We start from the raw sequence: 21,279 nt of genomic DNA, 5'->3' as shown, positions 1-21,279 counted from the left end.
GAAAACTTCACATGCGTTAATTGTGTGTACTGAAATGTCATCGGGTTTGTCTGTGGTGTTGACATTACATCATGAATTACTTTATAAGCATTAGTAATGTTCCAATAATGTTCAAGTCTCAATTCAAAGCAAAGTCTAGCATGGAATTATTGAAAACATTGACGCAAGTGATCAAGAGATGACAATGGTGTCGATGGCATGAAAGGCAAAGCCCTGAAAACTGATTTGTTTTAGTAGAGATAAGGAGGTAAGTGCACTGGACTAAAGACTAAAGTACCGCTGCCTCATTTTCTTTAAAGAGGAAAGTGCTCAATCCCAATGAACCCCTTTCAGCAGAAGGTCAAATGGTATTAGGGGTAATAGAGAAGGCTGATACGATCAAGAGCTCGAGTTGTATTTCACAGATGTTCTCTCCAAACCCATGTAGGTTTCTTTAATATTCTCCTCCACCAGTCTCTCCACCACCTCACAGGTGTAGCATCCAGGATGTGTTTTTGTGAGAAAATGCTTTGTGGAAAGATTCCCATAATACTCTCTGAATCCAACATCACATCACCACAAGGAAGATAAAGTGCGTAACACGGAGATACTCGGATGACGATGAAAGACATTTGAACAAGACTAAACAAATAGCGTTTAATAAATTAAATCCTGGCTGCCGGTGAAGATTAGATTCATTTTAAAAATCAATCTGGAAGTCATCGGTGGTGGATTTTCTTGGCTCAGGGGTGCAGTTAGGCTTTGATTTTCTATCATTATTTAAAAAAAAACAAAAAACGGTCATTTTGTTCATGGGTATTGTAACTGTGCATGTGTGTGTTTGCAGTCAGGCAAGTGAGTGTGGTGTGTGTGTGTGTTTGTGTGTGTAGTGTGACGGAGAGATGGGGAGGAGGAGGAGGAGGAGAGAGAGAGAGAGAGAGAGAGAGAGAAGAGGGAGAGATAGAAGAGAGAGAGAGAGAGAGAAGAGGGAGAGAGAGAGAGAGAAGAGGGAGAGAGAGAGAGAGAGATGAGGGGAAGGGAGAAAGAGAGAGAAGAGGGGGAGAGAGATAGAGAGAGAAGAGAGAGAAGAGAGAGAGAAACAGCTGGGAAGAGAGAGAGAGAGAGAGAGAGAGAGAGAGAGAAAGAGGGAGAGAGGAGAATCTAAAGACTGACCTGAGGAATCATGCGTAGTCACAGTCATAGAGACGCGTTGAGGAAGATGAAATCCACAACAAGCAGCCAGCGATAGAGATCTCGTGAGCCACAAGGACTAAAAAAAAATGACTGATTTTCTACGTTTCTGCTCGAAAAGACGACAAAACAAAGACACCGCAACTCTGGAAAGTTCTACATGTGTTTGCTTTAACTAAAGGTAAGTAGGAACATCTTAACATGAGGAAACGTTTATGTTGTGTGTTACAGAGTGACAGCTAACATGGAATTTACCTCAAATGTAAACATGATAAATATGAATAATAATCCTCATCATTATTAACACAAGAATGAGGAAATAACTGAGGAGATTTGGGGTAAAGGCTCATTATAGACCCTGAGCAAATACTCATCTCTTTAGTTAGCTAGAGAGAGAGAGAGAGAGAGAGAGAGAGAGAGGAAGAGAGAGAGAAAAGGAGAGAGAGAAAAGGAGAGAGAAGAGAGACAGACAGACAGAGAGAGGGAGAGAGGAGAGAGAGAGAGGGAGGGAGAGAGGGAGAGAGAAGAGAGAGAGAGAGAAAAAAGAGAGAGACACAGAGAGAGAAGAGAGACAGACAGAGAGAGAGAGGGAAAAAGAGAGAGAGAGACAGACAGAGTGAGAGAGAAAGAGAGGAGAGAGAGAGAAAGAGAGGGAGAAGAGAGACAGACAGAGCAAGAGAGAGAGACAGAGAGACGTTAGCAAAATGCTAATTTAATTTCTCTCACTCTAAATAAACTTTTCTGACTTCGGATTTAAGAACGTGTCGTGATTTTTAATCGAGGTGAAATATAACCACTTTCGCACAGAGAAACAATTATAATGTGTGAAAATTAGCAAGCGATGCTAACTTCACACACAACAGGTACCACAGCACACTGAGCATTTGGCGCTTAAAAATGCTGTTCATGGAGACGGACCATTCCATTCAACGTTGGAATGGGAGGGAGGGAGGGAGGGAGGGAGGGAGGGAGGTACCAACTGTATGGCAATCAACCAGCTGTAAGAATGATTGGAATATTACAAAATGTATCATATATTATTATTATTATTATTATTATTATTATATAATAAGCAACAATTATAGCTAGAGAACTGGATGAATTGTTCAGGTGGAAAAAATTTCTGGTTCCTCGATACATCCGGATAACATCATATAATATATTTTGATCGGATTGCCATTTTTGTTTAGAGATATCAAAGCTATGAGGAATACAGTGTGTCTAGTGTGACTTTGCCTCATTGGCATATGAGGGATGATGGGATGAAGGATGATACTTGAGGTATACCTCGTAGGGATGATTAGATAGAGCGAACACCAAAAGGCACGTGTGCGTCTACAAATTCTCGCTGTCTTTATCTATACTAGATGTTATTTTTATTTATTTAATTACTCTGTAAAATCTATTCACTACACTCTAGAAATCACAATATTGACTGACACAGTATGGGTTTTAACCAGTGAGTTGGGGTCGACTATATCGACCCTCCATGCTGGGATGATTTATTTTTATCCCAAGTTGGAAAATAAATAACTGGGCTACAGAAACAGACGTTGCTGTCTTTGTGGTTTCAGTCTATTTATTAACTATTATTTTACATAGTAGAGCATATTTTCTTCTACTCAACACCAACTCTTAAAGCAGCCTACAGTTGTAAACAATAATCTGAGGTAATGTTACCAAAAAAAAGCATTTTAATCTACCTAGAATGAATAATAGTTATGTAGCACAGATATACATGACATAATCCTATTATAAACCCTTCACTCCCGATTTGAATCGGGTCAAGCATTCATAACCATTTATAAGCATTTAATATACAGTAAGAGTGTCTGTACACAATGTTTTGAACAGTTTAATCAACAACTGTTACTTTCATTCATTCATTCATTTTCTACCGCTTATCCGAACTTCTCGGGTCACGGGGAGCCTTTGCCTATCTCAGGCGTCATCGAGGCAGGATACACCCTGGACGGAGTGCCAACCCATCGCCCCGTGACCCCCACAACTGTTACTTGTTTGTTCAAATAGTAAAAAATCCAATTACAAACAGTATACAGTACATTTGGGACATACACTTTCTGTTTGGTATTGACAAGCATTAGTTTGTTTGCGCTGTTCCTCCTTGTTTTCTCAGCGTTGGACTGGTTCTCACTCATAGTCCTAGGGGATCCCTGATATGTAAAGTCTACTGTGCTTCGTGCCAGATCTCTAAAGCCTGGAGCCGATACACTTTTTATTATCGATTAGAGAAACGGTTTGCTTATATTTGACCACACTACCTCCAGTTTGTAAGTATATATTTTAGCTTTCTTGATAAATGTCTACACAACCTTGGCTAAAACCTAGCGTAAAACAAAATACACCTCAAACCGTGTAAAAACTTTGTACGAATGTACCCATGGTTAAAATGTTAATAGGGTCCATGATGCAGAAATGTGTTCTAGTTAAAAACATACAATGCTGTATTGGGTAATACAATCAAATGTTTATTGTAATTATTGTTGGACCTTCCATTCTTCCATAAATTGGTCTGACATCAATAAGACCTTTTAATCTTAATCTCAAGTTCTGATATTTCTGGTTGTTGTTTTGTGAATTCCATTACATGATACTAGCATTCATTGTTTTGACAAACGAAACAAACGTGTAGCCGATGAGCGGAAAGGGACATGTCTTGTCGATATGCCGCGGAGAGAGCGTTCAGTGCGCATGTGTGAGATTAGCCGAAAGCGATTGAAACATTGACAAGGCGGATACCTGCCGTTACCTCTGCCTCGGGTCCTAGGTGTTGAACGTCGTCTTCTGCAAGAAACGGAGCTAAACCTTTAATGCTACAACACACAGTACTACAAAAACACATTAGTATTACTTATTGAGTTCATTTATTGATAAAAATATCCCCTCGGCCAGCTGCCCCCAGCAGGTTCCGCCATAATAGTTGCCTGGTTGTGTATATATGTGTGGGGCGGAGCTATCAAAACAGGGGTGACACCCATTTTGTTTGTTTTGGTGATTTCAAATGTCAACATTGGCTTTCAAACATCATGCACCGCACCTTTAATTTCTTAACTGATCAGCTAAGCTACTATGAAATAGGTGTATGAAATGAGTACCATGTTGAACAAACCCAGGAGAAGCTGTGATTTTCAAAAGCCAAACCTGAACAACTGCATTCAGTGGCATGAATAATAGTGACATTCGCGGAATACCATGTCTTCTAGCCTAAATGTTCTCTTCCTTGGATACTTCCATTCCATTATTTCCCACAGGGTTAACAAGAGTTATAATTACATGTGCATGTAAGGCATGTCGAAATTGTACCATTTATCTAGATAGATTGTTGATACGTGTTTAACTATGAGCTCATACCACAGTAATTAGCATTTCAGAATGCATTTCCTGGAATACCTGTGTTGTTGTTATACAAGTCTATATTGCTTGATTAGCAGCACTGAACAGTGCCGTCTGAGCCACTCGCAACATCTCATTTGTGGATAAGATCAAAGGATTTGACTTTTGTGTCACGCTTGGTACCGTACTTTAACTGTTTCTAGGAGTACATCATGTAAATTTGCGGTAAGCCTTGAAACCCATATACTGTAGTAGCCTTGAAGTGATATTTGTCTTACAGTAACTGTTTTTAGTTCTCATGCAAGTTTTTCATTGTTCTTAAGTGAATAGCATAAATAGATTTCTCATTTCGAATAAAACTATGTTTTATTTTAGGGAAACCCAACAAGGCCTGTCCTTGAACGATATCAGGGTTAAATCACATCTATCTTGAACAGGATTACAAGACTTCCTTAAATTCTAAATTCCAGAGAAGGGATGCTCGATCTTAAAAAAAAAAAAAAGAGCTCTTTGTTGATAAGACTCCTTTACACTAGAGCAAGGGGTGGGCAATTAATTTTTACAAGGGGCCACATGAGAAACCTGAATCGTGTCAGAGAGCCACACCGACGATTACTTGAACTTAATTCTGCTAAACGTTCTGCAGTGGTCCCCAACCCCCGGGCCGCGGACCGGTACCGGTCCGTGGACCGAATGGTACCAGGCCACCCAAGGAACATTAAATTATTTCCATTTTATTTACTGTGGTGTATTTCTGGGATACTGGGATGCACATCCAACCGGGAGCTGAGAGACGTCACCTATAGCCGCACCAATACCGCGCATGCGCAAAATATCATGGTATCGGGCCGGGTTTAGGTGACGTCTGGTGCTGAGCGGCTGCGAGCGGCAGTGGTGTTGTAGCTTTGGTGGAGAGAGAAGGTGTGTATCGCTCTTCTCTCTGTTCACCGGTACTTTGTCATGTTTAACAGTGCTTGGTGTACGTGTATATTGTGTTTGCTCAAATTTAACCCACAAATTAGCAAAAACGAGCACGAAACAGACGTCGTTAGAAAGTTAGAAACTCTGCCGGTGTTCTGGATTAAAGTCATGGCGGAATACCCTGAGATTGTCACCACAGCACTTAAGTCCCTATCATCATTTCCGACATGCTGTCTGTGTGAAGCGGGGATTTCTGCAGTGACGGCAACCGAAACAAAACACCGGAATAAACTGGACATCAGCAACACACGTCGGGTGTCATTGTCTCCTGTTACCCCAGATGGAACCGTCTCGTTGTAAAGAAACAAGCTCAGGGTTCTCATTGATTTAACGTTGTAGTGAGTTAAAAAGGCATGTTTAAATACAATTAAATTAAAATTATTAATTTTAATTTAATTGCATAGCCGCCACCACCCACCCCCAGCGGGCTGCGGTAAAATGATCAAACAATGACCGGTCTGCGGCGAAAAAAAGGTTGGGGACCACTGAGCTACAGCATTAAGAAGAGCCGTGTAATAAATAATATTATATTATAATAATTATTATTTTTCGGGATCTACAAGGAATGTTTCAAAGATCAACCCGTCGATCGCGATCGACGGGTTGATCTTTGAAGCATTCCTTGTAGATGGCGACCACTGATCTAAGGCAATAAATTCCATCATTTTTGTGTTATGCCTTTTGCCTTGGCACCATCACCGCTACAGACGGAGTGGGCGTGCTCGGATTGACTTTTCTTTTCTGTGCCGCATTCTTCTCATATTTAGAATGGCAATCGGGATGTTTGGATTTCAGGTGATAAATTAAACCCGACGTGGAGATACTCCTTGCAGATACACCCCCACACCCCCCTCTTGAGATTTCAGCATTGCATGTTTTGCGAATCGCTATCTGAGATTCTCTGAGATATTGGAATAAGTCCACTCCAGTGCTGGCTGCACTTTTTAATTGCGTCATTACAATTGTGTTTCGGTGATTTAGGTATTTCAGCCAAAAATTTTCAGTGGGCGAATTTTCGGATGTGGCCCGCAGGCTGTAGTTTGCCCAGGTCTGCTCTAGAGTGTTAGTTTCCATGAATTGATGGAATATTTTGTAATATATTAAAAATATATTGTAGTTCTGTTCAGAATAGCTTCTCTATTTGTTACTGTGAAAAGTCAGACTATATGATTTACTTATCTGATTGGGTATCTTGCCCTCAGGTGTCTTGGCTTGCTAATAGTGTTTGCCTCAAACCTTTAAGCAACACCTAGTGGTGTATTTAGGGGCTAGATTAAGATACTGTACACCAATAACTTTAACTGTACACCTTTTACTTGCTAGTTTTAAGAATTAGTATTATATCCTTAGGTGTGTTTCTTGCTACAAGCAGTATTAGTGCTTGATACGGTATGGGTACACGAGAACAGCAGGATTTTTAAAGTAGTTATTAAAAAAAAAAAAGAAATGGACCAGCATATGGACAAAGAAAAAAAAACAATCATATAGACCCATTAAATCGATATGATAATTCGATTTAGACAGCGTGTCATGTAGCTATGGGAGTATGGAAGAACGATATTGTGTCCTTTATATAATAAACATTTCAGAGTGATAATCAAAACCTCTTACGGGTTGAAGTCAAAGTGACCACTAGGGGATGACCCAGAAACAAGCTTCATTTCATCTTTAAAGCATCAAATCCTCTAAAAACACGAAAAAAACCTATTTACCTAGTAAAGTTTATACTCTCAATATTTTTTTAAGCCCACACACAAAGCATAATATGATTCACAGCCTTCATACTATTAGAAAAAAATTTGACAAAACTGACCTAGGTGGCGCTAGACCCGTTTTTCCCTTACCTTTAGACGCGTCCCTTTCTTCACTGGGGTAATATATTCCAAAACAAATAATCCACAAAAATCCACACAGGTACAAGGAACCGAAATCTGTAAGCCTTTTAATCCTAAACGCTTTGGTCGCGCCGCAAATATTCCGTTTGTGTTCCGAAAACTGGAAACAGAAGTGCGCCATCATCTCGTTTTGCCGCTCTAACTTCTCATTGGGGTATTCAAAAATTATAAATTTACGTCATATTTATAGCCCAGGACCTAACGAATCAAACAAGCCCTCACTTGAGCCAATCGGTGCTTGTATTGCAGAGATAGACGGCTGGGAAGCCAATGATGTCATGACATCATTTTTGGGAACCCGCCTTTGACTGACAATTACTCCTTCCAATAGCAATGAAATGGGCCGGGACCTCTACAGCTCTTTAGCCAATAAGCAGACGATTCCAACAATATGCTGCAACCCCCCTCTCTGCTCCCAGGATCTGCGTGAACAAGCTGCGCAGAAGAATTCTTGCGTAATCCCTGACTTTTTGTCCCTCTCACAGCTCAGAGTGTCAGGTTACAGGCCTGTTTTCACACCAGAGTGATAGACAGAGAGTCTCTGCTTGTTTTAGGCCTTTTAAACTGAGCATGCAGCCTTTTAATTCAAAGTTATACAGTAAACAAGTACACAAAAACGCTGGACCAGACGACCAGGGCCGTAGAAAAGTATTTTTATTGAAGCCAAATTTTCGTCTTTTGACTTGAAAATTTTTTTGGTGAAAGCCAAGACATGTGGCTATGACCCTCAGTTGTTATTTGGTCCCTAACATGTTCCAGAAAAATAAGATTAATCAGTTTATCAGGTAAACAACCCAGGTGGAAATGAAAACCTTCCATTCTAGCTTCTGTAACTTTGTGCCAGTAAGGACTAGAATCAATCTGAATCTCTTCTTTCCAATGAGACCAGGCTCACCCCTGTGTGTCAAAGTATGTGGGAGCTGTACCACTTTTTGTTGGGTAGGTCATGTAGGCGAAAAACCTGCAAAAGGGGGCCAAGGCATAAAGGGGTTTTAAATGTAACCTTAACAATAAAAGTTTGACAGGTAAAAGGAAACAAATGTGTAATATGAGGAGTTGGTCAGTAACAAAGGGGCTTTTTACCCCTGGTCACTTCCTGTGTTTTCTGTGATCCGATATCTACCCGACGGTAAAAAGACCAGGCCTAAATATCCTCCGAAACGTTTTGGAGACGGATATAACCCCGATGGTACAAACCCCTTCAGGAGGTGGTCTGGGACGCGTTTCAGATGAAACTGGACAGGTGTAAATGAATGTGGTTGTTCGAGCCACATACGTCAGCGCTATACTCCTCCCAAACGGAGCTACGTCACTCGCAGGTGATCTTTCACCCAAGCGTCTCGTCTGGGCTTAAAACGCGCTGCTGCCGCCAGCGAAAACGCAGCAAACAGTAAACACTGTTTTTTGTAGCATAAACGTCGTAACCAGTTTTTATGTCTTCTTTTCGATCGCGTTCTGAAAACCGCGTACACCAAAGTGTGTTCTGTTACAATTACCCCGGAAATGAGGTCAAATATATTAGCATTTTGGGCGGGAGCAGAAAGATGGGATCGATATCCGATTCGCCGAGACGCGTTTATGTGGCCTGATGTAAATGGGACAGTTTTAACAGATCAGACAGCTATCGGATCAGAGACAACACACAAAGTGACCGGGTGTAAAAAGGCCCTTAGTATGAATGTGAACGTTATTGCGATGTGAAAAGCATGCAGCTGAATTATATCCAATTTTGAACTTTTTTTTTTTAAATATATAAAAGGTTTGAATGTGCCTGAGCATAAGGAATATTCACATTGGGACCTTTACATTTAAAACCTTCCACATCCGGTAGGGAAATTATTGAAAAAAAGAAGTTTGAGAAACAAAACCATGTAAGCAAGCAGAATGATGACAAAAATTTAGAAACAAAAAAGATAAGGCTTAAGACAATAGATAAAATACAGTTTCTTTGCAGTTTCTTGCTCCTACGGTTTCTTGCCTATTTATCTTTGCATTAGAGAATGCTACTTTAAAGACCCTGAATTATCTCGTAGATAATTAAGTATTGATCAAACATTTTTACTTTTTTTTTCAATTCAATTCAAGTTTATTTGTATAGTGCTTTTTACAATGGGCTTTGTCTCAAAGCAGCTTTACAGAACATAAACATAAACATTTTTACCTACTGAAAATTCTTACCAACAATTCTGTAATGTGATAAAATGTATACCAGATTTTTAACAATTTTCCAACACACAATAGCATGTTCGCCACACGCCTCCATGTCGGGGGTTCGATTCCCGTCTCCACCTTGTGTGTGTGGAGTTTGCATGTTCTCCCTGTGCCTCGGGGGTTTCCTCCGGGCTCCCCGTGACCCGAGAAGTTCGGATAAGCGATAGAAATAATAGCAAGGGAATTCCATAGTCAGCTGATCAGGTGTATAGACAAATATTCCCTTTGGCTTATAATAAAGTACTCTATAGACCGCCTGGGATTTAAACATGGCTTCAAAATTAATTCTCTTAGCTCTTGTAATTTATATGCATGAATTCATGAATAGTTAAATACAGAGCATTTATTCACTCTCAAAACAATTCCTGTGAACTTCGATGACCTTGGTTTATTTATTTATTTATTTATTTATTTATTTATTTATTTATTTATTTATTTATTTCTATGTCTTGCAACTCACCTGGTATAAAATGCCTTGAAATAGCCAGCTAAGATGTCGGTCAGCCATGTGCAGAATTTATGATGTACAGATTTGCCTAATACTCTTAGGTTCTTTTCAGAACGAGCTGAAAGCAGTTTGAAAACAGTTTTCTTTTCCACATAATGTCGAGGTGTTGTTCACACTGACGAGCGACAGGTGACCATTTTCTATGAATGGGTGTGACACAACTACTGTGCAAAACATGCTGCGTAAGTGGAGAATATTCTTAGTTTGATGTTGGATGATGTATAAAGCAGTAAAAAGAGAGATAGAAAGAGAGAGAAAGAAAGAGAGAGAGAGAGAAAGAAAGAGGGGGGAAGACCGACAGAGAGACGCACAGAGAGAGAAAGACAGAGAGAGAGAGGGTGAGAGAGAGAGAGAGAGAGAGAGAGAGTGGGGGGGTGGGGGGGGAGGGAGATAGATAGAAAGAAGAAAGAGAGAGAGATCCCGCGGGATCGTAACGAGAGCCGTTGGTAGTCGCTATCTCAGAGGCTCTCTATAGCTCTAGCTCTCCTCTATCGTTCGACTCTCTCGCAGAAACGCTCTCCTCTTCTCTCTTCTCCTTCTCCATCTCTCCTCTCTCCTTCTTCCTTCTCTCTCTCTCTCTATCCTCCTCTCCTCTCTCTCCTCTCTATCTCTCTCCCTCTCCTCTCCTCCCTCTCTTTTTTCTCGCCTCTCTCTTCTCTCTCTCTCCTCTCTCTATCTTCTCCTCTTTCTATCTCTCTCCCTCCCTCTCTCGCTCTCTCTCTCCTCTTTTTTCTCTCTCTCTCCCTCTTCTCTCTCTCCCTCCCTTTTTCTTTCTACTCTCTCTCCCTCTTCTCTCTCCTCTCTCCCTCCCCTCCATCTCTTTTTCCCCTCAATCCTATCCCTCCTCCCGCTCTCTTCTCTCTCTCTCTCATCCCTCTCTCTCTGCTCTTCTCTCTATATCTATCGTAGCAATTTTTTCCAAATTGTACTTAATTGCACTTACTCGTGTGCTATTGTCCACTTTTGGGCTACTGCTCTCTCTTTTCGGGGCTAAAATGCTTGTGCGATGCCCTAGCTTAGTGTTTAAGGTGTTGGACCACTGATTAAAAGCTGGTGGGTTCGAACCACAAGTCAGCTATTTTCACTTAATCGTCTTCTGCTCAGTTGGATAAAATGAGTATAAATAAATGTAAGCCGCTCTGGGCGTCTGCCACATGGTGTAAATGTAAATGGTGTCCACTCGCATGCGACATCAGTAGAGCTCACTCCACACCAACAAGAGACAAGATCCAAGTGAAACAAATGATTTACCTTCAGACGTACAGGATGTCTGATGATGTCACAGCTCTCCGTGGCTAACAGCCAAGACGGCAAAATCGCCTATGTTATTTGGAGAGGTATCCAATTTCCCCCACATTTCTCTCCCCAGTCAATCACAGCACCACCAGCCAATCAGTGCAGTTGGCTGGCTATTTCTGATCTCTCACAGGAACCAAGTGATAGCCTTCACATTGCCAGGTTAGTATTAGTCATACGATGGGGAGTTTTGTAGGTGGTTGTGAATTCAAAGGTGAGCAAATTGGGAAATAAAAATGTTCAGAAGGAGAATATTAAAGAATCTTTGACGAAAGTTAGAAATGTTCATCGTGGGTATAGAAGCTTCACCTTCAAATAGAGAAATTCAAGGCCTTTTTTTTAGGGTTTAATCTAAATTATACCCCTTATGTTTGTGTCAGGGGGGTACGGTGGCTTAGTGGTTAGCACGTTCGCCTCACACCTCCAGGGTTGGGGGTTCGATTCCCACCTCCGCCTTGTGTGTGTGGAGTTTGCATGTTCTCCCCGTGCCTCGGGGGTTTCCTCCGGGTACTCCGGTTTCCTCCCCCGGTCCAAAGACATGCATGGTAGGTTGATTGGCATCTCTGGAAATTGTCCGTAGTGTGTGAGTTAGAGGGCTGCATTGGGATTGGGCTCCTGCGGGACTCAACGCAAATCTCGTGGGAGCGGGCGGTTTCACCTTTGCCCCGGGCGGGACTGGGCGGTCAGAAAATTTAGCGTGAGATCCGCGGGACCAGGTGGGATTTGGCGTGTAGCCTAATAATAACAATGGAGTCAACACATGACGTTGAGAAGAAGATTAAAGGCTGCTTACTTGACAAAAGCAATGCAAGGCAAGTCAGACATCTGGACACAATTCTCACTTGTCACTGAAATAAATTGGAAAGAGTTAAACTTCGTAAGTTGCAATAAATGTGCAAAAGTGTTAATTTACAACAGACATAAATCTGGCACGTCTGGCCCGAGGTGACATACCTGCACAGTTCTCAGGGGTCAAAGCAAGCTTTCATTCTCCAATAAAGCACTTGCGGGAGTGGAACACGCAGCTTGCGGGCGGTCCTGCGGGAGCGGGCGGGTACGGGTTTATAAAAACATTCCCACGCAGGGCTCTAGTGTGAGAATGTGAGTGAATGAGAGTGTGTGTGCCCTGTGATGGGTTGGCACTCCGTCCAGGGTGTATCCTGCCTCGATGCCCGATGACGCCTGAGATAGGCACAGGCTCCCCGTGACCCGAGAAGTTCGGATAAGCGGTAGAAGATGAATGAATGAATAAATGAATGGATGAATGTTTGTGTCACTGTCTATACTTTGTGCACTAAAGTGAACCAAACTGAACTGTCTATAGCTTGGTATTGGAATTGAAATATTGATCATTGTCTGAAGTTTTTCCATTTATTAATAAACTTGTACTCTGAGGCACCTGCTGAGAACCACCACAGAACCTTTCTAACGTGTCCATCTCGAAATTGAACACCATGTGTTTGAAATATATATTTTTAACTTTTCCTTCGGCTCCAAGGCAACGTCAGTTGTGCCGGTGTGAACAGCCACGAACACGGCGTTCTTTCGTTTGCTTGAATATTCTAAATTCACTTGACATTTCAGAACATTCACCTGAAATATTGTGTATAATTTAAAATCTCATGTAAACTGAATTCCACATTTTGGCATTTCTTGTTTTGCTCTTTCCTAAAGGTTAGTTTGAATTATTTAGAAATGCTTTATTATTTTACCTTTTTGTAGATTTACAGTACTATAGTGATAGTGATGTGACGTACGGCTAAGTACGGTGACCCGTACTCAGAATTCGTTCTCTGCATTTAACCCATCCAAAGTGCGCGCACACACACACACACACACACACACACACACACACACACCATGAACACACACCCGGAGCAGTGGGCAGCCATTTATGCTGCAGCGCCCAGGGAGCAGTTGGGGGGGTTCGGTGCCTTGCTCAAGGGCACCTCAGTCGTGGCCAGCCCGAGACTCGAACCCACAACCTTAGGTTACGAGTCAGACTCTCTAACCATTAGGCCACGACTCGAGGCAGTTCGATTGCAGGTTCGGAGCCTTATTTACAACCAGTTCTTTCTGTTTCGACCGCCAAAGCACTGGCTCCGAACCAGGAAAAGTGGTTCTTAAGTAGCACCAAAACGTTGCTGGTCTAGACTTAAGAACCGCTTGTGTCAGGAGCTGGGGGCGGGGCTACTGTTAGCGCCTGGGGGCGGGGCTACTGTTAGCGCCTGGGGGCGGGGTTACTCTTAGCGCCTTTGATAATGTACCGTAGGTATACTGATGTTTAATACACTTTTACTTTACCGTGATATGATACATTATCAGCACACATGATAGTAGGTAGCTACATGCTAAGGCTAACTTTTTTTTTGTGTTAACGATAAAATAACGTTATGTACTTTATCGATCACAACCTCCGTTTATACAGATTACACGGAGCCGCACGTACACGTTTTATTCGGCGCGTTTGGATGCCGATGTAGGTTCACAAAGCCATGAGCATTAACAGTAAAGCAACATCCGCCATTGTTTTTGTGTTTGTGTTTGTCGCTGCTGCGCTAACGTTGCTGGGACACGTGACACGTATACAGTGACGTCACACATTAGGCGCTGTGATGCTCTCTAGCCGGTGGAAAGGCAAACCGGTTCTTAGAAGGTTCGCCAGTGGAACCAACTTTGAACCAGCACCAGCTCTAGCTCTGAACCAGCGCCTGGTTCTTTCCGGTGGAAAAGGGGCAGTAGTGATCTTTTTCCCCTCAAAAAAATAATTGGCCATCAAAATCAGATTAAATCTGAAGGAGGCTTCAAAAGAATTAGATGACTTTTTTTAAAATAAGCGCAGTGTCGTGTGTGTAGTTAAACAACTACAAATATTGATGAACAAAGTTTGATATATGAAAAATCCAGGTGGCACTTATTATAGGGGAAGAGGGGGGGGGGAGAGAGGGGAGAGAGAGAGGGAGAGAGGGGGGAGGGGGAAAGAGGGGGGGGGGAGTGACACAAATTCCAATAAATGTTTGTGCTTCTGTTATTTGTCTCCCTCTTCATTCACCCACTGGAGCTTTTCAGCTTGCAGCTTTCACATTTGTGTTTTCAATAAACATCCAAATGAAAAAAATCGAAGCCACTCACAGCTGTGTCCAAGTTCAAGCTCAATGTGTCTGGTTATTCCTATTGCTCCTGTGATAAGGTTTATTCCCTCCGTATGCATGGTGCTCCTGAGGTTTATTCCCTCCTTATGCATGGTGCTCCTGAGGTTTATTCCCTATGTATGCATGATGCTCCTGAGATTTATTCCCTCCGTATGCATTATGCTCATGAGGTTTATTCCCTATGTATGCATGATGCTCCTGAGATTTATTCCCTCCGTATGCATTATGCTCATGAGGTTTATTCCCTATGTATGCATGGTGCTCCTGAGGTTTATTCCCTCCTTATGCATTATGCTCATGAGGTTTATTCCCTCCATATGCATTGTGCTCATGAGGTTTATTCCCTCCGTATGCATTGTGCTCATGAGGTTTATTCCCTCCATATGTATGGTGCTCCTGAGGTTTATTCCCTCCGTATGCATGGTGCTCCTGGTATAGCCTCTCCACCAGTGGCAACCACTCCAGAAAGTATTCCAACTTTGCACACAGTGTCTATAAGATAGGGTCTCGATCCACCATTCTGGGTCTATTCCCACTGTGTTTTCCAGGAGAGGCTCCAGACACAACACCACCCTGACTAGCATGTATATCCACCCACAGTTGGTTCGTGGATGTCTTGAGTATTTTACATCCATGAGAAGTCTTCAGTCATCTAAAGATGCGATTGCTGCACAAAGTGGAGTCTTTTCTCCTACCACGTATAGACACATGGAGCCGGACAAATAACGGAACACAGCAGGCATAGAAACAAGTGATAGAAAAAAAAAGCTAAATTTCAATGACCTATAAGAAATGTGAAAGTACTGAAGATGTGGGATTTAGAGTCTGCTGTAAGGGAAATGAAGAACAGGTGCCAGTGTAAAAGTCAGCTAGTGATGCTGACACCTGATACGCCACCCCCTGGGACAACCACAGTCGGAGGCATGACATTTCATGATCAGGTCTCTCAGCCTGTAATTAACCTCGCATCCTTGTACATTAGTCCTCAGTAATTAAACTCGAACTGGAGAAAGAATGAAGATTTTAAACCGAATTAGGATGTATATATATTACAGTGAACATGATCCGGTTTAAGGCGATAAGTATAATTATAGTCAGGTATAATTAAGTGTTCCGTGCTGTACAATTAGCGTATTATAAGTTCTCAGGAAACGTCGCGTCGGATAAAAGTCATAGCGTCCCCCCCCGAACCCTTCCGTCTCCTATATTAATATCTGACGTCGAAGGAAAACTTTTATAGACAGATCTGGAAAGTTTTAAAAGGAGCTATAACTTTTGAGATGAACGAGATATCGATTATATAAATATCGATTGTTTATGAGAAATGATCGAAAGCTTCGGAAAGACCGAACCGCAGCGCATTTTCAGCTTCAGGAGAGAAATAAGATTGAGGTTTTTTAAGGTTAGTGCAATTCTTTTTAAATTCTTTTTAAAACAAGAGATACTGCTGTTTTTTTCTTCCCCTTTACACTTTTTATATTCGTAGTCATTAGAAACCCCGAACATGATGGGAATTAGAGAGCGACGCTTCACCCGCCAGGTATACTAGATGTGTGGGATGAATATTTATGGGCAGGTTGTTTCTGATCTATAATCAGTATTGCAGTGTGGATTATTCAGCAGCTGCTCAGATAAGATTGGAAAAACAAAGTATTATTATACTGTAATTATTAATGTTATTATTATGTGATGATGGAAAAGTTGTCTGCTAAAACCGAACATGCAAAAAATGTCTGTTTCTGTCATTTAATTTATTCTATTTATTTATTTATCTATTTATTTTTTAATTGAATTAACTTCAAACATTTCTTTTCAGCACGGATCTCATTTACGGTTTAATAATGTTAGAGAGAGAGAGAGAGAGAGAGAGAGAGAGAGAGAGAGAGAGAGAGAGAGAGAGACAGACAGACAGACAGACAGACAGACAGACAGACAGACAGAGGGAAAAGAGAAAGAGCGAGAAAGGGAGAGAGAGAGAGAGTGAGTGAGGAAGAGAGAGAAAGGAAGAGAGGGAGAGAGGGAGAGAGAGAGACAGGGAGAGAGAGAGAGCAAGGAGGAGAGAGAGAGAGAGAGAGAGAGAGAGAGAGAAAGAGAGACAGACAGACAGTCAGACAGAGGGAAAAGAGACAGAGAGAAAGGGAGAGAGACAGAGAGGGAGAGAGAGAGAGAGGGAGAGAGAGACAGAGACAGAGGGAGAGAGGGAGAGAGAGGGAGAGAGACAGATAGGGAGAGAGAGAGTGAGGAAGAGAGAGAAAGGAAGAGAGAGAGAGAGAGAGAGAGAGAGAGAGAGAGAGAGAGAGAGAGAGAGGAGAGAGTGAGGAAGAGAGAAAGGAAGAGAGGGAGAGAGACAGATAGGGAGAGAGAGAGTGAGGAAGAGAGAGAAATTAAAGAGACTGAGATCGATATGAGAGATATATATTACGATATCTAGAGAGAAATGACGAGATCTGTTAGATATCAGCTTCATATCTAGATCTTTTTTTTTTTGATTTTCTATATCATGACTATCTCTTATATTGAACCATATCTCTCTATCCTATCTCTCTCTCTCTCATCTCCTCCTACGAGAGAGAACTCGAGTGACACTTTTAAGCCCAGATCTCTTTACTTTACAGTATAATAATGTAAAATTTATGTATTTCCCACCAAATGATCAGAGAATATCTAAAGGAAACCCATCTGTAGCTTTGAAAGCATAATTACGGATATTTCTGAAATGTTTACCTTTATTTTGCAAATTAAGTTGTAGTTTATTTCAACCTGCTTGCTAAACAGTGTACTTGTCTACAATAAGGGAAAATAAGACTCATTTTCTAATCATCTTCCTGCGCTATGGGAACAAAGCGTGTGTCAGATCCATCTCGGCCAATCAGACGTACATTAGCATATGAAAAGGTGCTCAGATTACAGGAGTAGTACTACAGAAACTTCCACGAAACGCCTGTTCTGCCTGTGAACGTCCTCGAAGTCCTCAAACATGAAGCGCGAGTGGATTTAATAGAAAGTTCACACCTCCGTGTAATAATCATTTGATATATTTATGCAGCTTTCACTAATTACTGGCACACAATTTCATGTCTGAATGTGAACTGTGTACGTTGCAGATAAACAATACTCTCGATTTAATTACACGGTCGTCTAAATCCACCTGATTTCTGTTTATAGTAACAGTTTACTATTGTGTATATTATGTTTATAGTAATAGCCATCTGTATATTATATTCATAGTATATACACATCTGTAAATTACTCCTATATTACCATTTTATTTAATTTATTTAACTCATGTAAAATGTGGGGCCACGGTGTCTTAGTGGTTAGCACATTCACCTCACACCTCCAGGGTTGGGGGTTCGATTCCTGCCTCCGCCTTGTGTGTGTGGAGTTTGCATGTTCTCCCCGTGCCTCGGGGGTTTCCTCCGGGTACTCCGGTTTCCTCCCCCGGTCCAAAGACATGCATGGTAGGTTGATTGGCATCTCTGTAAAATTGTTTGTAGTGTGTGAGTGTGTGTGTGAATGAGAGTGTGTGTGTGCCCTGTGATGGGTTGGCACTCCGTCCAGGGTGTATCCTGCCTCGATGCCCGATGAAGCCTGAGATAGGCACAGGTGACCCGAGAAGTTCGGATAAGCGGTAGGAAGTGAATGAATGAATGAATGAATGTTTCATTGGGGTCATATGATGGCCATCCTCATTCACTGATGTTTTGTTGATAGCCCCATAACATCTTTAGAGAGCATACAGTATCACCAGTTGTGTTTAATGTACCAGGTGAACCCCACTTTTCTTTTTTTCCTCTTCAGGTGCTATCATTACATTTCTCCGACACCTCAATCATGCTTCTCTTCTCTTTGCCAGCATCTAACAGTGATTTAGTGGCTTACTGAATAGCCTGTCCGCATAATCCAGGCTTTTTCAGCAGTCTAATGTTGGATGTTGCATTAAAGCTTCTGCAGACAGCTTCTGTGGGACGTACCTTAATTTCCCAACCTGTCGAGAGCCTACTTTTGTACATCGCTCCATAGTACACCACATTACAACCTTCGTATATAGAAATGATGATAGGATTCCTGTGGATTTCTGAGCCTGAGAGCAGATTTTGCTTTCAGAACAGCTTCAGCTGGGGTGTGGTGTTTCCTCTTGAAAGTCTGAGAGCGGATGATTATATTAATGGTGTCTGGAGTCCTTAGCAGCTTCAGATTTGACCTCAGATTTTCTGAAGTCAGGCAAGGGAGCGATCACTGTATTACTGGAAAAACATCCAATCCCATGTTATATTGGAATGAAGTTTTTCCAGCAATGTTCATAAGATGGTACATGTAGTGGGGGGTACGGTGGCTTAGGGGTTAGCACGTTCGCCTCACACCTCCAGGGTTGGGAGTTCGATTCTCGCCTCCGCCTTGTGTGTGTGGAAATTGCATGTTCTACCCGTACCTCGGGGGTTTCCTCCGGGTACTCCGGTTTCCTCCCCCGGTCCAAAGACATGCATGGTAGGTTGATTGGCATCTCTGGAAAATTGTCCGTAGTGTGTGAGTGTGTGTGTGAATGAGAGGGTGTATTCTGCCTCGATGCCCGATGACGCCTGAGATAGGCACAGTCTCCCCGTGACCCGAGAAGTTCAGATAAAAGCGGTAGAAAATGAATGAATGGATGAATAAATCAGAGCCCACCGTCCATCAATTACTGACCAATTCGATTATTTCACAGTATGTTGAGTTGTCTGTTTACTTCAGAAAGCATGTTTCTGGCATAAATGATCAATCAACATCGATGTGGTTAAGGCACGCATGTCTACTTCCTCAAACCACTCGTTATTTAACAACATGTTCATCCCAGAGTTGGTTTTCTAACTCATCTGACGGACACTCGGCCCCCGTCGCTGCCTGGACTTTTGACGCTAAAAATATCGGATGGTAAATATCATGCTCTACACCATCGGGTTATTGCTTCATATGAGCATGGTAGTTCTACAAGGCCAGTTCTGTGCCGTTCAGTATTTCATTACACATTTGCCAACAGCAAACCTCACTTTATCCTAGAAAATAGATTGTCTGTCTGATTTAAATTCAAGACCATATTCCATCGCAGACTATATTGTATAGAAACCTGGCACTCAAGGATATCCTTTCACAAAGCTGGGCATCTTTCAGTATTTTATAAATAATAACGGTGCCAGACTGCCAGAACCCTTCGGAAATCGTGCCTTCGGGTATCGACGGTGTCGTTATTGCTATTGATTAGTCGATGTAGCGCCGAGCTCTGGAGACCTTTTACTCTTCAGAAGGTGCGTTACAGAGACACCGTGTACTTTGTCTTGAAATCATGCATAACAAAACAAAACCTTATGTGTACAATCTTGTCTAGTTTTTAGTTTTGCCAAAAAAAAAGTTTGTCAGAAAAAAACGATATCGTCACGCGAGGTTGACCGGATTGTCGATGATGCCGTAGGTGTCCATGGCTGGGAGCCAAGACAGCAAAACCAGCTGTGCTCTCTGGGTGGGAGGAGCATAGACCTTCTCCACTGCTAATCATAGTGGTCCTGGACAATCATGGGATATGCATGAGCAACAGATTGAAAAGATGAGGCTTAGCTGGCTTTGCACATCCTCATAGCAAGCATGTCAATATACACATAAATATTATATATACTGTATAATAGAGTGTGGGTGAGAATTAGCGTGTGAAGAAATTATGAAAAAAAAAAAAGATTTCTTTAGCATGTTCCTGGTTAAGTGAGGTGAGAGGGTTCTGTTTCTTTCACTATAACAAATAACATCACTATAAATATCGGTATATGGTAATTAATCGACCCTGGAGCCGTTCACCGTGTGGTCGGGTCGGTCGGCGTCACTTAACACACCATCTGCTAAAGAAGTCACTCTAATGCCCCTTTTAGTTCGAGTGCTGGTTCGGGAGCCAGAGCCTAATTTAGAACCAGTTCTTTCTGTTTCGACCGCCAAAGCACCGTCTCCGAACCAGGAAAAGTGGTTCTTAAGTAGCACCAAAACGTTGCTGGTCTAGACTTAAGAACCGCTTGCGTCAGGAGCTGTGGGCGGGGCTACTGTTAGCGCATTTGATAATGTACCTTAAGTATACTAATGTTTAATACACTTTTACTTTACCGGGATATGATACATCATCAGCACACATGATAGTAGGTAGCTACATGCTAAGGCTAAATATTTTTTCTGTGTTAACGATAAAATAACGTTATGTACTTTATCGATTACAACCTCCGTTTATACAGATTACACGGAGCCGCACGTACACGTTTTATTCGCCGCGTTTGGATGCCACTGTAGGTTCGCAAAGCCATGAGCATTAACCGTAAAGCAACATCCGCCATTGTTGTTGTATTTGTGTTTGCCGCTGCTGCGCTAACGTCGCTGGGACACGTGACACGTATACGGTGACGTCACACTCGGCGCTGTGATGCTCTCTAGCCGGTGGAAAGGCAAACCGGTTCTTAGAAGGTTCGCCAGTGGAACCAACTTTGAACCAGCACCAGCGCTAGCTCTGAACCAGCACTTGGTTCTTTCCGGTGGAAAAGAGGCATAAATCTGCTTGGGGTTATGAAGAGGGATATGCAGCCGGTGGATGCTGGTGCATCTGCACAAGATCGATTTTTCTCCAGCTCGCTATTCATTTTAAAACAGACAAGTAGCTCTAACAAAAAAGACAAGCACTTCTCCATGAGCAACACATCTTAAATGC

The 21,279-nt window shown here is 42.1% G+C and overlaps 1 protein-coding gene across 1 annotated transcript in view; it reads left to right on the top strand.

Moving 5' to 3' along the window:
* The first annotated feature begins 1,081 nt into the window (after positions 1-1,081).
* Positions 1,082-21,279, top strand: part of npffr1l2 (neuropeptide FF receptor 1 like 2) — a 47,796-nt gene continuing 27,598 nt past the window's right edge. The window contains exon 1 of the mRNA XM_027168737.2: positions 1,082-1,351. The gene's annotated coding sequence lies outside the window, so the exon portion shown is untranslated. The remainder of the gene's footprint in view (positions 1,352-21,279) is intronic.

This window comes from Tachysurus fulvidraco, chromosome 9 (genome assembly GCF_022655615.1).
Source record: "Tachysurus fulvidraco isolate hzauxx_2018 chromosome 9, HZAU_PFXX_2.0, whole genome shotgun sequence".
In the NCBI taxonomy this organism is placed as follows: domain Eukaryota; kingdom Metazoa; phylum Chordata; class Actinopteri; order Siluriformes; family Bagridae; genus Tachysurus; species Tachysurus fulvidraco.
This window is presented reverse-complemented; position numbering and strand designations above follow the sequence as displayed.